Consider the following 17,829-nt stretch of genomic DNA (forward strand, 5'->3'; position numbering starts at 1 on the left):
AGATCAAAAAAACTCAAAACCTAGCAGAAGACAGGAAATAACTAAGATCAGAGCAGAACTGAAGGAAATAGAGACACAAAAAACTCTTCAAAAAATCAATAAATCCAGGAGCTGGTTTTTTGAAAAGATCAACAAAATAGACAGACCACTAGCCAGATTAATAAAAAAGAAAAGAGAGAATAACCAAATTGATGCAATAAAAAACGATAAAGGGGATATCACCACAGATTCCACAGAAATCCAAACCATCATCAGAGATTATTACAAACAACTCTATGCACATAAACTAGTAAACCTGGAAGAAATGGATAAATTCCTGGACACCTGCAACCTCCCAAGCCTAAACCTGGAAGAAGCCGAAACCCTGAATAGACCAATAACATGGTCTGAAGTCGAGGCAGCAATAAAGAGCCTACCACCCAAAAAAAGCCCAGGTCCAGATGGGTTCACAGCTGAATTCTACCAGACATACAAGGAGGAGCTGATACCATTCCTTCTGAAACTATTCCAGACAATCCAAAAAGAGGGAATCCTTCCCAAATCATTTTACGAGACAAACATCATCCTGATACCAAAACCCGGCAGAGACTCAACAAGAAAAGAAAATTTCAGGCCAATATCCATGATGAACATAGATGCAAAAATCTTCAATAAAATACTGGCAAACCGATTGCAACAGCATATCAAAAAGCTCATCCACCATGATCAAGTAGGATTCATCCCGGGGATGCAAGGCTGGTTCAACATACGCAAGTCCATAAACGTAATTCACCACATAAACAGAACCAAAGACAAAAACCACATGATTATCTCGATTGATGCAGAGAAGGCTTTTGACAAAATTCAACAACCCTTTATGCTAAAAACCCTCAATAAACTAGGTATTGACGGAACGTATCTCAAAACAATAAAAGCTATTTACGACAAACCAACAGCCAATATCATACTGAATGGGCAAAAACTGGAAGCATTCCCTTTGAAATCTGGCACTAGACAAGGATGCCCTCTCTCACCACTCCTATTCAATATAGTACTGGAAGTTCTAGCCAGAGCAATCAGGCAAGAAAAAGAAATAAAGGGTATCCAAATTGGAAAGGAGGAAATCAAATTGTCTCTATTTGCAGATGACATGATTGTATATCTGGAAGACCCCATCATCTCAGCCCAAAATCTCCTGAAACTGATAAACAACTTCAGCAAAGTCTCAGGATACAAAATCAACGTGCAAAAATCACAAGCATTCCTATACACCAGTAATAGACTTCAAGAGAGCCAAATCAAGAACGAACTGCCATTCACAATTGCTACAAAGAGAATAAAGTACCTAGGAATACAACTAACAAGGAACGTAAAGGACCTCTTCAAGGAGAACTACAAGCCATTGCTCAACGAAATAAGAGAGGATACAAACAGATGGAGAAACATTCCATGTTCATGGTTAGGAAGAATCAACATCGTGAAAATGGCCATACTGCCCAAAGTAATTTACAGATTCAATGCTATTCCCATCAAGCTACCAATGACCTTCTTCACAGAACTGGAAAAAAACACCTTAAACTTCATATGGAACCAAAAGAGAGCCCGCATAGCCAAGTCAATTCTAAGCAAAAAGAACAAAGCGGGAGGCATCACACTACCGGACTTCAAACTATACTACAAGGCTACAGTAATCAAAACAGCATGGTACTGGTACCAAAACAGAGATATAGACCAATGGAACAGAACAGAGGCCTCACAGGAAATACAACATACCCACAACCATCTGATCTTCGACAAACCTGACAAAAACAAGCAATGGGGAAAGGACTCCCTGTTTAATAAATGGTGTTGGGAAAACTGGCTAGCCATGTGCAGAAAGCAGAAACAGGACCCCTTCCTGACACCTTACACCAAAATTAACTCCAGATGGATTAAAGACTTAAACATCAGACCTAATACCATAAAAACCTTAGAAGAAAATCTAGGCAAAACCATTCAGGACATAGGTGTAGGCAAGGACTTCATGACCAAAACGCCAAAAGCAATGGCAACAAAAGCCAAAATAGACAAATGGGACCTAATCAAACTCCACAGCTTCTGCACGGCAAAAGAAACAGTCAGTAGAGTGAATCGGCAACCAACAGAATGGGAAAAAATTTTTGCAGTCTACCCATCTGACAAGGGGCTGATATCCAGAATTTACAAAGAACTAAAGCAGATCTACAAGAAAAAAACAAACAAGCCCATTCAAAAATGGGCAAAGGATATGAACAGATACTTTACAAAAGAAGACATACAGGAGGCCAACAAACATATGAAAAAATGCTCATCATCACTGGTCATCAGAGAAATGCAAATCAAAACCACATTGAGATACCATCTCACACCAGTTAGAATGGCGATCATTAAAAAATCGGGAAACAACAGATGCTGGAGAGGATGTGGAGAAATAGGAACACTTTTACACTGTTGGTGGGAATGTAAATTAATTCAACCATTGTGGAAGACAGTGTGGCGATTCCTCAAGGACCTAAAAATAGAAATCCCATTTGGCCCAGCAATCCCATTACTGGGTATATATCCAAAGGATTATAAATCATTCTACTACAAGGACACGTGCACACGAATGTTCATTGCAGCACTGTTTACAATAGCAAAGACCTGGAACCAACCCAAATGCCCAACGATGATAGACTGGATACGGAAAATGTGGTACATATACACCATGGAATATTATGCAGCCATCAAAAACGATGAGTTCACGTCCTTTATAGGGACATGGATGAACCTGGAAACCATCATCCTCAGCAAACTGACACAAGAGCAGAAAATCAAACACCGTATATTCTCGCTCATAGGCGGGTGTTGAACAATGAGAACACATGGACACAGGGAGGGGAGCACTACACACTGGGGTCTGTTGGGGGGAAATGGGGGAGGGGCGGGGGGTGGGGAGGTTGGAAGAGATAGCATGGGGAGAAATGACAGATACAGGTGAGGGGACGGAAGGCAGCAAAGCACACTGCCATGTGTGTACCTATGCAACAATCTTGCATGTTCATCACATGTACCCCAAAACCTAAAATGCAATAAAAAAAAAGAAAAAAAAAGAAAAAAAAAAAAAAGAATCACCAAGGTAATACTCATTTTCTACGGTTAGTAGAAATTAGCCCAGACTTAGAAGGGATAGATGATGATACCTTATATTTACACAATAACTTATATATTACATAGTACTTCTATTTACTTTATACCATTTAATCCAACATACGAGGTTGATACTGTCACCTTCATTTTACACGTGAGGAAGTGAAAGCTTAAAATAAAAACATTTAGGAATTTGCCCTTTCTATTAAGTGATTTAACAGGATTTTGAACTATGCCTCCGTTCTTTTCCATCTTCACACTTTCATGATTCCAGGAATAGTAAGCCAATTGTTATTCTATTTTTCAACAGTTACCCTATTCGCTTCTGAAAGAATCTGAGGCAATTCATTTCAATTAAATATGAGGAATATGCACTTTTTTTCCTTAATTTTAGGGGCACTCTTCATACTATGAGTGTTGGAGCTACTTATTAATTCCTAAAATGTTTACCAAACTCTTATTCTAAGACACTGAGAAATAGACAAGTACAGTGAATCTTGTATTCATAACCAAAAACTTAAAATTAAAATAAAATATGAATACAACTTTCTATAGCAATGTTTAGGGTATATAGTAAAATATTAAGGATTATATTACTGTTAAAAGAAAAAAACCAAAGCACATTAAAATATAAACAGTTTCTTTGAGCAAATAGCAATTTATAAATCAGGCAGACCACAGGTAGTTGGGGGTTCCACCAAAAGGAATATAAGTTACAGGCTTTTACAGGGTGAATGTGGAAGCAAGGCAAAGAAAATATTTGACTGACTGAAGTGGAGCAGCAGCCTTATTTGAATCATTCAAGTAGGAAGTTCCCAGTGATAGCTTATTTGGTAGTTTCCCACTGGTTAAGCTTAAGTTTTGTTTTACTATTTCCACTGAATCAGGTTTCAATTTGCTTATATAGAATCCAGAGTGCTGGAGCTGCTTCAGTCTAATGGCCTCTCAACTAATTATTTTAACATATTCCTTTAGCACTGTATTATTGGAAAGCCACTCACACATGTAGTTCATTTGAACTGTACAGTACCTTCTCAGATACATATTGTTATCATCCCATTCTACAAATGGGAAAACTGAGCCTAAAAGAGGTGAAATAGAAGATCCAGGATAAGGCTTTGTGTCTTAATTCAAAATCACTTACTTTCCACCTTACCCATATAAATTATCAAAATGTACCATAGAGGAAAACTGAGAACTTGTACTTTGGAAATAGACAGAATTGGTTTTGAATTTCAGTCACTAAGTAGCTATGTGAAGTAAGGGTGTAACAATAGTATCACCTCATGGATTTCTTGGGAGATTAAATAAAGTAACCCATATGAAGAGTTCAGTGGGTATTAGGCATACTATCAATGTTAGCTATTATTAGGAAGAATTCCTAGAATTAACTGAGCATAAACCATGGAGCCTTGCACTAGTCTAAGAAGATTTCATATATTAATTCATTAGTAATATTATTAAGCAGGAATTGACTGAGTTCTGTAGAGAAAACAAGTTTATTAAATAAATAAATTGACCCAACCAGTACTTGTGGATGTCTACTCTTTTCCTAGCAGTTTTGAGTCACTGGTGAAACAGCAGTAAAGAAAACCAAGTCCCTCCTCTCACAGGATTTACATTTCTAGTAGGAGGAACAGACAAGATATCCATGAGATCAGAACTAAGAAGAAAAATAAGGCAGAATCTTGGTTAAGCAGTTGGACCATGTGATGGATTTTGCAAAATGTTTTCAAATTCTTTGACATTCCTTCTTCAAAAGGTAGAATTTAATTCCTTTTTCTTTTTTAATAATATATTTTATTTAACCCAGAGTATAAGAAATATTAATTTTTCAATAAGTAATCAGTATTAAAAAATATTAATGAGATATTTTACATTCTTTTTTAATGCTAAGATTTTAAGAATTAAGGTGTGTTTTATACATTTGATATATTTTAATTTAGTAACTAAATTTTTTAAAATTGTGCTTTAGGTTCTGGGGTACATGTACAGATTATGCAGGATTGTTCCATAGGTACATACATGGCAGTATGATTTGCTGCCTCCATCCCCCTGTCACCTATATCTGGCATTTCTCCCCATGTTATCCCTCCCCAACTCCCAACCTCCTGCTATCCCTCTCCTAGTCCCCCACAACAGACCCCAGTGTGTGATGCTCCCTTCCCTGTGTCCATGTGTTCTCAATGTTTAACACCCGCTATGAGTAAGAACATCTGGTGTTTGATTTTCTGTTCTGGTGTCAGTTTGCTGAGAATGATGTTTCCAGATTCATCCATGTCCCTACAAAGGATACAAACTCATCGATTTTCATTGCTCATAGTATTCTATGGTGTATATGTGCCACATTTTCCTTGTCCAGTCTATCATCGATGGGCACTTTGGTTGGTTCCAGGTCTTTGCTATTGTAAACAGTGCCTCAATGAACATACGTGTGCATGTGTCTTTATAATAGAATGATTTATAATCCTTTGGGTATATACCCAGTAATGGGATTGCTGGGTCAAATGGAATTTCTATTTCTAGGTCCTTCAGGAAGTGCCACAGTGTCTTCCACAATGGTTGAACTAATTTACACTCCCACCAACAGTGTAAAAGTGTTCCTATTTCTCCACATCCTCTCCAGCATCTGTTGTCTTTGGATTTTTTAATGATCGCCATTCTAACTGACGTGAGATGGTATATCAATGTAGTCTTGATTTGCATTTCTCTAATGACCAGTGATGATGAGCATTTTTTCATATGTTTGTTGGCCTCATGTATGTCTTCTTTTTTAAAGTGCCTGTTCATATCCTTTTCCCACTTTTAAATGCGCTTGTTTGTTTTTTTCTTGTAGATCTGTTTTAGTTCTTTGTAAATTCTGGATATCAGCCCTTTGTCAGATGGGTAAACTGCAAAAATTTTTTCCCATTCTGTTGGTTGCCAATTCACTCTAATGACTGTTTCTTTTGCTGTGCAGAAGCTGTGGAGTTTGATTAGGTCCCATTTGTCTATTTTGGCTTTTGTTGCCAATGCTTTTGGTGTCTTAGTCATGAAGTGCTTGCCTATGCCTATGTCTTGAATGGTTTTGCCTAGGTTTTCTAGGGTTTTTATGGTGTTAGGTCTTATGTTTAAGTCTTTAATCTATTTGGAGTTACTTTTAGTGTAAGGTGTCAGGAAGGGGTCCAGTTTCTTCTTCCTGCACATGGCTAGCCAGTTTTCCCAACACCATTTATTAAACAGGGAATCCTTTTCCCATTGCTTGTTTTTGTGAGGTTTGCCAAAGATCAGATGGTTGTAGATGGGTGGTGTTGCCTCTAAGGCCTCTGTTCTGTTCCATTGGTCTATATCTCTGTTTTGGTACTGCTACCGTGCTGTTTTGATTACTGTAGCCTTGTAGTATAGTTTGAAGTCAGGTAGCATAATGCCTCCAGCTTTGTTCTTTTTGCTTAGAATTGACTTGTCTATGTAGGCTGTCTTTTGGTTCCATATGAAGTTTAAGGTGGTTTTTTCCAGTTCTGGGAAGAAGGTCATTGGTAGCTTGATGGGGATAGTGTTGAATCTATAGATTACTTTGGGCAGTATGGCCATTTTCACAATATTTATTCTTCCTAACCATGAGCATGTAATGTTTTTCCATCTGTTTGTGTCCTCTCTTACTTCCTTGAGCAGTGGTTTGTAGTTTCCCTTGAAGAGGCCCTTTACGTCATTTGTTAATTGTATTCCTAGGCATTTTATTCTTTTTGTAGGAACTGTGAATGACAGTTCATTCTTGATTTGGCTCTCTTTAAGTCTGTTATTGGTATATAGGAATGCTTGTGATTTCTGCCCATTGATTTTATATCCCGAGACTTTGCTGAAGTTGCTTATCAGTTGAGAAGATTTTGGGCTGAGAAGATGGGGTCTTCTGAATATACAATCATGTGGTCTGCAAATAGAGACAATTTGACTTCCTCCTTTCCTAATTGAACACCCTTTATTTCTTTTTCTTGCCTGATTGCTCTGGTTACAAATTCCAATACTATATTGAATAGGAGTGGTGAGAGAGGGCATCCTTGTCTACTGTCAGATTTCAAAGGCAATGCTTCCAGTTTTTGCCCATTCCGTATGATATTGGTAGTGGGTTTGTCGTAAATAGCTTTATTATCTTGACATATGTTCCATCTATACCTAGTTTATTTAGAGTTTTTAGCATAAAGGGCTGTTGAATTTTATTGAAGGCCTTCTCTGCACCTATTGAGATAATCATGTGGGTTTTGTCTTTGGTTCTGTTTATGTGGTGAATTACATTTATAGACTGGTGTATGTTGAATCAGTCTTGCATTCCTGGGATGAAGGCTACTTCTTTGTGATGGATAAGGTTTTTGATGTGTGATGTGCTGTTGCAATCAGTTTGCCAGTATTTTATTGAAGATTTTTGCATCTATGTTCATCATGGATGTTGACCTGAGGTTTTCTTTTCTTGTTAAGTCTCTGCTGACTTTTGGTATCAGGGTGAATATTGGTCTCATAAAATGATTTGGGAAGGATTCTCTCTTTTTGTATTGTTTGGAATAGTTTCAGGAGTGGTACCAGCTCCTCTTTGTATGTCTGGTAGAAGTTGGCTGTGAACCCATCTGGACCTGGGCTTTTTTTGGTTGATAGGCTATTAATTGCTGCCTCAACTTCAGCCCTTGTTTTAGGTCTATTCAGGGTTTCAACTTCTTCCTGGTTTAGGCTTGGGAGGGTGCAAGTGTCGAGTTGTTTACCCATTTCTTTCAGGTTTACTGGTTTATGTGCATAGAGTAGTTTGTAGTAATCTCTGATAGTAGTTTGTATTTCTGTGGAATCTATGGTGATATCCCCTTTATCATTTTTTTATTGCATTTATTTGAATCTTCTCTCTTTTCTTTTTTATCAGTCTTGCTAGCAGTCTATTTTGTTGATCTTTTCTGGAAAAAAAAAAACAGCTCCTGGATTTATTGATTTTTTTGAAGATTTTTTTGTGTCTCTATCTCCTTCAGTTCTGCTCTAATGTTAGTTATTTCTTGTCTTCTGCTAGCTTTTGAGTTTTGTTTTGTTGTTTTTTTTATCTTGTGCCTCTAGCTCTTTCAATTTTGATGATAGGGTGTCAATTTTAGATCTTTCCTTGCTTCTCATGCAGGCATTTCTTGCTATAATTTTTCCTCTAGACCATGCTTTAAATGTGTCCCAGAGATTCTGGTATGTTGTGTCTTCATTCTTGTTGGTTTTGAACAACATCTTTATTTCTGCCTTCATTTCATTGTTTATCCAGTCAACATTCAAGAGCCAGTTGTTCAGTTTCCATGAAGTTGTGCAGTTCTGAGCTAGTTTCTTAATCCTGAGTTGTAATTTGATTGCACTGTGGTCTGAGAGACGGTTTTTTTGATTTCCATTCTTTTGCATTTTGCTGGGGAGTGATTTACTTCCAACTATGTGGTTGACTTTAGAGTCGGTGTGATGTCGTGCTGAGAAAAATGTATAGTTTGTGGATTTGGGGTGGACAGTTCTGTAAATGTCTATTAGGTCTGCTTAATCTGGATCTGACTTCAGTCCTGGGTATCCTTATTAATTTGCTGTCTCGCTGATCAGTCTAAAATTTACAGTGGAGTGTTAAAGTCTCCCATTATTATTGTATGGGAGTCTAAGTCTCTTTGTAGATCATTAAGAACTTGCTTTATGTATCTGGGTGCTTCTGTATTGGGTGCAGATATATTTAGGATCGTTAGCTCTTCTTATTGCATTGATCCTTTTACCATTATGTAATGCCCTTCTTTGTTTCTTTTGACCTTGGTTCATTTAAAGCCTATTTTATCAGAGACTAGGATTACAACTCCTGCTTTTTTTTGCTCTCCATTTGCTTGGTAAATCTCCCTCCATCCCTTTATTTTGAGCATATGTGTGTCCTTGCACCTGAGTTGGGTTTCATGGATACAGTTTTGACTTTTTATCTAATTTGCCAGTCTGTGTCTTTTGATTGGGGTATTTAGTCCATTTAGATTTAAGGTTAATATTGTTATGTGTCAATTTGATCCTGCCATTTTGATGGTAGCTGATTGTTTTGTTGATTAGTTGATGCAGTTTCTTCACTGTGTCAATGCTGTTTACCATTTGGTACGTTTTTGGAGTGGCTCATACTGGTTGTTCCTTACTATGTTTAGTGCTTCTTTCAGGAGTTCTTGTAAGGCAGGTCTGGTGGTGATGAAATCTCTCAGCAATTGCTTGTTTGTAAAGGATTTTATTTTTCCTTCACTTAGGAAGCTTAGTTTGGTTGGATATTAAATTCTAGGTTGAAAGTTATTTCTTTAAGGATGTTGAATATTGGCTTCCACTCTCTTCTGGCTTGTAGGGTTTCTACTGAGAGATCTGCTGTGAGTCTGATGGGCTTCTTTTCGTGGGTAAGTAGACCTTTCTGTCTGGCTGCCCTTAGCATTTTTTTCTTCATTTCAACCCTGCTGAATCTGATGATTATGTGTCTTGGGGTTTGCTCTTCTTGAGGAATATCTTTGTGGTGTTCTCTGTATTTTCTGTCCTTGAGTATTGGCCTGCCTTGCTTGGTTGTGGAAGTTCTCCTGGATAATATCCTGAAGAGTGTCTTCCAGCTTGGATTCATTCTCTCCATCACATTCAGGTACAGCTATCAAAGGCAGATTAGTCTTTTTGCATAATCCCATATTTCTTGGAGGCTTTGTTCATTTATTTTCACTCTTTTTTCTCTAATCTTGCCTTCTCATTTTATTTCATTGAGTTGATCTTCAATCTCTGATGTGCTTGCTTCTGCTTGGTTGATTCAGCTATCGAAACTTGTGTACGCTTTGAAAAGTTCTCGTGTTGTGTTTTTCAGCTCCATCAGGTCATTTATATTCTTCTCTAAGCTGTTTATTCTCATTAACATTTAATCGAATCTTTTTTCAACGTTCTTAGTTTCTTTGCATTGGATTAGAACATGTTCTTTTAGCTCTGAGAAGTTTGTTATTACCCACTTTCTGAAGCCTGTTTCTGTCAATCCATCAGACTCGTTCTCCATCCAGCTTTGTTCCCTTGCTGGTGAGGAGCTGTGATCCCTTGGAGGAGGAGAGGCCTTCTGGTTTTGGGTGTTTTAATTTTTTTTGTGCTGTTTTCTTCCCATCTTGTGGATTTATCTACCTGCGGTCATTGTAGTTGGTGACTTTCAGATGGGATCTCCAAGTGGATGGCCTTTTTGTTGATGATGAAGTTATTTCTTTCTGTGTTTTAGTTTTCCTTCTAACAGGTCCCTCTCCTGTAGGACTGCTGGTGGTCTACTTCTGCCTGGGGATCACCTGCAGTGACTGCAGAACAGTAAGGGTTGCTGCCAGTTTCTTCTTTTGTTATCTTTGTCCCAGAAGGATACCTGCCAGATGTTAGCCTGAGCTCTCCTTTATGAGGTGTCTCTTTGGATACACAGGGATCTGGGAGCTGCTTGAGGAGATAGTCTATCCCTTATAGGAGCTCAACTGCTGAGCTATGAGCTCCATTGTTCATTCAGAGCTGCTGGGCAGGTGTGTTTAAGTCTGCTGCTGCAGAACTTGTAACCACCTTTTTTTCCCAGGTGCTCTGTCCTGGGAAGGTGGGGCTTTGTTTGTAAGTTCCTGACATGCTGCTGCCTTTTTTCAGAGATATCCTGCCCAGCAAGGAGGCAGCCTAGTCACAGTCTGCCAGCAGAGGCATTGCTGAGCTGTCATTGGCTCTGCCCAGCTGCTATGTGAACTTCCTTACAGTTTGGTTATAGAGGTATAGTTAGAACTGCCTCAGTAAAGTTGGTCTGCCTCCATATGGCAGACTACCTCTGTAATGGCAGACTGCCTTATTAATGGTGGACTGCCTCATAATAGTGGACTGCTTCAGTGGTGGTGGACTGCCTCAGTAATGGCAGATGCCCTTCCCCCCACAGAACTGGACCATCCCATGTCCAGCTGTACTTGCTGTGAAATTCTCAATCCAGAACATTTCAGATTGCTGGTCTTTGTGGGGGTGGGAATTGCCAAACCAGATCACCTGGCTCCCTGTTTTAGCCTTCTTTTTTTTAGTTGAATGAGCACCTCTGTCTCCTAGGTGTTCCAGGTGCCAGATGAAATGGCTGCCCAGATTTTTGTGAGTTTTTGTGCAGAGACCTGCTGCACTGTGCTGGCTGAAAGAGCCATGCTGGAAACTCGTGGTGCTTTTCCACCTGGGAATCTCCTGGTCTGTGGGCAGTAAAAACTCATTTGGAATTGCAGTGATTGCTCACCCTCTGCATTCTCGCTGGGAACTGCACTCCAGAGCTGTTCCTATTCGGCCATCTTGGATTTGTATATCAGAATTTAATTCCTTTTTCCTTGAATGTGGACCATCCTTATTAACTTGCCTCCAGCTGATCGAAATTGGCAGGCAAGGAGAAAGTAGAGGAAATATTGTATGAGTAATTTCCAAAGCTGCATCACAAATGGCCATTTGGCTTCCACTTGGTGCTCTCTCTCTCTCTTTCTCTTTTTCTATCTGTGTGTCTCTCTCCCTCCCTCTCTGCATCTCTACCTGTGACCCTGGAGTCTGACTAACCTGAAGCAACTATGATTAAGAGACCATTTGGTCATTCCTCATAGAGACACAGAGAGATGCCCGAGGAGCCCTAGATGTTGAGTCTTCTCAGTCCAGGTGTCAGGCTTGTGGGTGACTGAGCCTTCAGATGATTCCAGTCCCTGGCCTTTCACCCAGCTTCCTCAGCCAAAGTCAAGTAAAGCAGGAAAGAGCTGTTTCCACCAAGCCGTGCCTCGACTGTAAACCGAAAAGCAAAATAAATATTTTTGCTTTAAGCCACTAAATATTTCAGCTACACATCCATAATAACTGGAGCAGTGTTGTAAACAGGGTATAGGGAGGTTTATTTCAAAAGCAGATATTGGAATAGAGACCTGAATGATATCAGGTAAGGAGTCATTCAAAGATTTAGAGAACGCACTTTCCAGAAAGAAGAAATAGCAAATACGAAGACTCTGAGGTAAGAATGCACATGTTGTTTTAAAGAAATATTTCAGCTGGTCTGGCTGAAGTGGAGTAAAAAGCAGAGAAAAGTAGCAAACAAGGTGGAATAGTAAACAGGGTCAGATAAGGAAGGGTCTTATTGATGGCAAACAGTTTAGGTTTGGGTATTAATAGGCTGGGGAATAATTGGGAAATAATAAGGAATATGTTTGATTTAATTTATGTTTGGAGAAAGATCTCTCTGCTATTTATGTGAAAAAATATTCTCCAAAAGCAAGAGTCAATGACACATGTCATTTAGGAAGCCAGGGCAGAGATTAGGAAGGGAAGGATGGTGGCTTGGCCTGAGGTCTTATCTGTGCAGTTGGATGAGAAGTGATTACATTCAGGATACATTTTGAGGGCAGAGCCAATAGGTTTCTGGATGGAATGAATAAGAACGAAGACAGAAGGCAAGGCTGGAATTTGTCAGGGCTCACCTGCATTGCCACACAAAGTGAAGTCTGCCCACCAGCAGTGAGAGCATCCCAAGCAAGCTTGCTGGAACTGCTGAATCTCAGGCCTCATCCCAGTCTAATCAGAATTTGCATTTTAACAATGTGCTTGGGTGATTCACATGTAGATGAAAGTTTATAAACACTGTTTTAGACACTTAAGGAGTTTCAAGTAAGAAGCTGATTCTTCAACTTTGACTTTAAGAGGGTCAATCAGGAGATGACATTTTTAAAAAGCAAAACAAAACCAGGCTTTTATGGAAATTCTTGAGATGGATCATAGAAATCCATAAAATTGTTTGTTACTTAGTAATAGAAATACTGTTTTCTATCACTCGAAGAATCTACCATAATTCTTCTTGCAGATTGTCATGCCATTTTGAAAGAATTTAGGTTTTTCTAGAAAAGTATATTCAGAATATGTTTCCTAAATTACATTTTTTTTTCTTTTGGGTTTGTCATAATAGTTCACAGTATAATTTTATGAGGCTCCACAGTTACGTTGAATTTCTACAGTTAGGGGATGAGTTTCATTTTTACTAGAAACTAGTAAGCCATCAGTAAAATGCCCTATTACCCTTCCTTGTTTTAATGCTTGAAATACACTTAACAGCCTCTTTTGGTTCTCAACACAAGCTGAAAACTGTTCATTCTACAACTGGGGCCAACTCATCAGTTTTCTTTAAAATATAAGCTACATGCTAGAGGCCCTTATCCTTAGCAAACTAACACAGGAACAGAAAACCAAATACCGTATGTTCTCACTTATAAGTGGAAGCTAAATGATGAGAACACAGGGACACATAGAGGGGAACAATGCACACTGGGCCCTATCAGAGGCTAGAAAGTGGGAGGAGGGAGACAATCAGGACTAATGGGTATTAGGCTTAATACCTGGTTGGCAAAATAATTGGTACACCACCACTTGTGACCCATGTTTACCTGTATAACAAACCTGCACATGTACCCCTGAATTTAAAATAAAAATTAAATTAAAAAGTAATAATAAAATATAAGCTGCATGTTGTTAAAAATAATAACATAGCCGGGCGCGGTGGCTCAAGCCTGTAATCCCAGCACTTTGGGAGGCCGAGGCGGGTGGATCACGAGGTCGAGAGATCGAGACCATCCTGGTCAACATGGTGAAACCCCGTCTCTACTAAAAGTGCAAAAAATTAGCTGGGCATGGTGGCACGTGCCTGTAATCCCAGCTACTCCGGAGGCTGAGGCAGGAGAATTGCCTGAGCCCAGGAGGCGGAGGTTGCGGTGAGCCGAGATCGCGCCATTGCACTCCAGCCTGGGTAACAAGAGCGAAACTCCGTCTCAAAAATAATAATAATAATAATAATAATAATAATAACATAATAATAATCAATGGTTTTCCCCAAACTCTTATTCATAGAATAAAAGATGCATGATATTTAGGGCGTTAAGGATTTTTTAAAAGCGGCATCCAAAAAAAAAAAAAAAAGAAAATTTCTAAACAACACAAAGCATATAGAAGTGGTTCCAGTAATTATTTTGGAGACAAAATTATTCTTCATGTTCCTGCAGTTCATAGATAAGAACATTTTAGAAGTTTTATGCAAAGTTCAAGATGACTAAAAATGTAAATTTCAGGTAGGTATGTTCACTGCAAAGGTTGAAAGACAGGATTAGAAAGTTCTCAAATAAGCCTTTTTCCCCTGCTAGCAGGTTATATGCAGGTTGAAAGTGTTGAATACAATGCATTCCTAGATAAAATTTAAGACTTCTAAGGCTACAGAAAACAGATTTTGTAAAATTAAACCTAAAATGTGTATTATTTCTTCTAGGATACAATTGAACCAAGCCATACCTGATGACAAAAATCCAGTTACAGCAGTAAAGGTTGCTCTCAGTTATTCCTTTCTTCAAGTGAAAGCAAACAGTAAAATGAGGTGAGCAGGAACCAACTGCTTTCATAAATACATGGGCTTACATTTGGTATCAATTTTTTGTTAGTGAGAGAATGAAAAGGGTAAAAGTATCCAGTGCATTGTAAGTGCCTTGGATATAGATTTTTGTATTTTTTTAATGGGCCAAGGAAAGAAAGTAACTTTTTTCGTGATAACAAGATGTTCTCTAAGGAAGACAGCATGTTGTAATGGTTATGCATCAATGCTGTTGAGTAAGAGTCAGTGGTGACAATCCTCCACCCTAGTGAGTTCTATGACTTAGAACAAATTACATAAACTTTCTGATCCTCAATTTCCTTTTTGGTAAAATAGGAATAATCATAGTGTTGCTCTCTTAAAATGAATTAGGATTTTTAATGAAACAGTGCATGTCACTATCTGACAAATAGCAGTCAATAGCTTTTAAAGTCAGCTCAGCCTTTAACAAACATGTATTTTTGGTAGGCTAAGTTTGATTTTGTCTAAACCTAAGTTTCATTTTTCAGACTGGCTCGTTTAAGGCCTGGAAAACTACAAACATGCCATGAACACAATTACAGCAACACATTCACAGTTTCTACTTTAAAGAACACGAGGGGTGATGACAGAAAAGATTTATTTGCTGTTTCAAGAATCCACTTATGGAGAAAATGACACCATGGTAAGCCCCTGAGTCTGAACTATACCGGCAAATTCTGTTTTCTCTGTAACTTTTCTGTTTGATCTTTCTAATGAACCTAGTTTGTCTAATCAGCAGAATATTCATAGTTCCAAAGCAGTACTTTTGTTGCTGAAAATAGGCCCAATCAGAGGTGAGAACAATGAAACATTTATCTTATTAAGATCACAAAAGAGGAGACTATTATGTCACACGCTCTCTCTCTTTCTCTATTCTTTAGTGCAATAACTGTGATTTATTCGGCATCCCATTGCTGTCAGAGGTGATGTTTCTGCTCCCAAGCTGCCAGCTCCCTGCTTTGGCTTGATGTGGTCAATGACCATCTGATAGGGAGCAGAGCCAATTCACTGACTGCCTGCCCATCACTATCCCAGACCCAGGGTGTTCTTAACCTGCCAGCCCCAGAGAGGGCATCATCAAACAGCCTGAACAAGCTGGCTCCTAAGGTCACTTCTGCCACTTACTAGCTGTGTGGTCTTGGCAACGTTGTTCCACCTCTCTAAGTCTTAAAGTTTCTTCTATAACATGGCGATAACTCTGACACTTGCTGAGATTTTTTGTGAGAATTAAACAAGAAAATTATGTAAAAGCCTCTAACATAAGGTAAGGGTTCAGTGAATGTTTATCATGAAATTGTGGTTCTAAAGCCTCAGCATGTAAAACAAGAACTTTTTTTTTCTCGGGCAAATGTTTCCTGCTTGTTGTCATACACTACCAGGGTTAGATGACTCCTCTGAGTTCAATACTCTCCCAGGGTAAGGACAAGAGTTCAGAGGTCACCTTTGGCTCCCCCGCCCCCTCGCCAGGAGTCTTGCTTTGTGGCTCATTCTGGAGTACAATGGCGCCATCTCGGCTCACTACAACCTCAGCCTTCCGGGTTCAAGAAATTTTCATGCCCCAGCCTCCGGAGTAGCTGGGTAGCTGGGATTACAGGCGTGAACCACTCCTGTGGTTCGCCCTCCACCAGGCCCGGCTTTTTTTTTTTTTTTGAGACAGAGTCTGCTCTGTTGCCCAGGCTGCAGTGCAGCGGCAAGATCTCTGCTCACTGCAACCTCCACCTACTGGGTTCAAGTGATTCTCCTGCCTAAATCTCTCAAGTACTGGAACTACAGGTGCGTGCCACCTCACCCGGCTAATTTTTTGTATTTTAGTAAAGACAAGGTTTCACTGCGTTGCCCAGGCTGGTTGCGAACTCCTGAGCTCAGGCAGTCTACCTGCTTGGCCTCCCAAAGTGCTGGGATTACAGGCGTGAACCACTGCTCCAGGCTTCACCTTTGATTATTTTAAAGGTAGTTTTCAGGTAACTCTCACAGTGCCGTGGTACCATTGGGACCCTGTGGTTTCTGGATTCATCTGGGAAGATGAGAAACATTGAGGAAAAGCAAAAATAAGGACTTGGACTGCAAAATAGGCAGTATAATTGGAAAACACTTGCTCTTACAGAAGAAAATAAGTTTTAGAAGAGTAAAGACCAGTGCTTTACAATGGAAATACAATGCAAGCAATATCTGTCATTTAGAATATTCTAGCAGAAAAAAAAATGAAAAGAAACAGCTAAAATTTATTTAAATAATATATTTTATTTAACCCAATATATCCAAAACATGATTTCAACATTTAACCAATTAACAACAACAACAAAAAAAAAAAAAACTAGTGAGACATTTTGAATTCTTTTTTTGGCACTAACTCTTTAAAAGCCAGTGTGCATTGTACACTTAACAGCACATCTCAAATCAAACTAGCCAAACTTCAAAAGCTCAATAACCCCTTATGGCAAGTGGTTGCTATATTTAACAGCACAAACAGAGAGAATACAGGGTGCAGTTGTGTTGAAATGATTATTTTAAATCCATAAACCATTTACCAAGGCCAATGTACACATCATTTTCCAAAGTTTGCTTCCAGTTAGATAATGGCTTGAAGAGAAAAATTATCTAATAGCACTGATAAACTGTTCAGTGAGCAAGGCATCTAGGTACAAAGCCACTGATGTTTGATCAGTGCCCTCTGCTGGATTAGAGAGTAAAGAAAGAAAAGTTCTGTCACAGTCAGCATTAGCTTAGACTGAAGCACCAAACCAAATTTGTTTTCTTTTCAGATAAATAGACACTTAGATGTATGCAGTCAGTTAAAAAGCACTTGGCTGTGTCACAAGTTGCATTGTCAAAAAACTTTAGTCCCCTCTCACTGAGGTAAAATATTCTTTTATCTTGAGCTAGTGTAGTAACTAAAAATTGGAGAAAAACAAATGGACACGCAATTATTCGTCATTCAGCAAACCCAGATGGGCACTTCTAATGTAGACATGAGATAGCAGGAAATTTAAATACATACAGAACTTTTAGATCAAAAGACGGCTGGCTTTTTTATGCACCATTTTCTCTAGAAGCAGTCAAGACTGCAGGCTGCTGTTAATTTAATTTCAAATCTCAAAAGCCATATTTCAAATACAGCTAAAAAACAATAGTTTCTCAGGTGGAATTTCCTGATACTGCATTTGGTGATGGGGAGGAGAGACTCTTCAAAGAAAGCTCCCCACAGCTGTAAGCACGATAAGAATAGTGAAGTATGTACTTTGCCAATTTGGGGGAAGTTTAGTAATGCTTTCTCAAGAAAGTTTATAGTCCTTGGTTATGTGGCTTCAGATAGTGTG

The sequence above is a fragment of the Saimiri boliviensis genome, chromosome 8 (assembly GCF_048565385.1).
Source record: "Saimiri boliviensis isolate mSaiBol1 chromosome 8, mSaiBol1.pri, whole genome shotgun sequence".
Lineage (NCBI taxonomy): Eukaryota > Metazoa > Chordata > Mammalia > Primates > Cebidae > Saimiri > Saimiri boliviensis.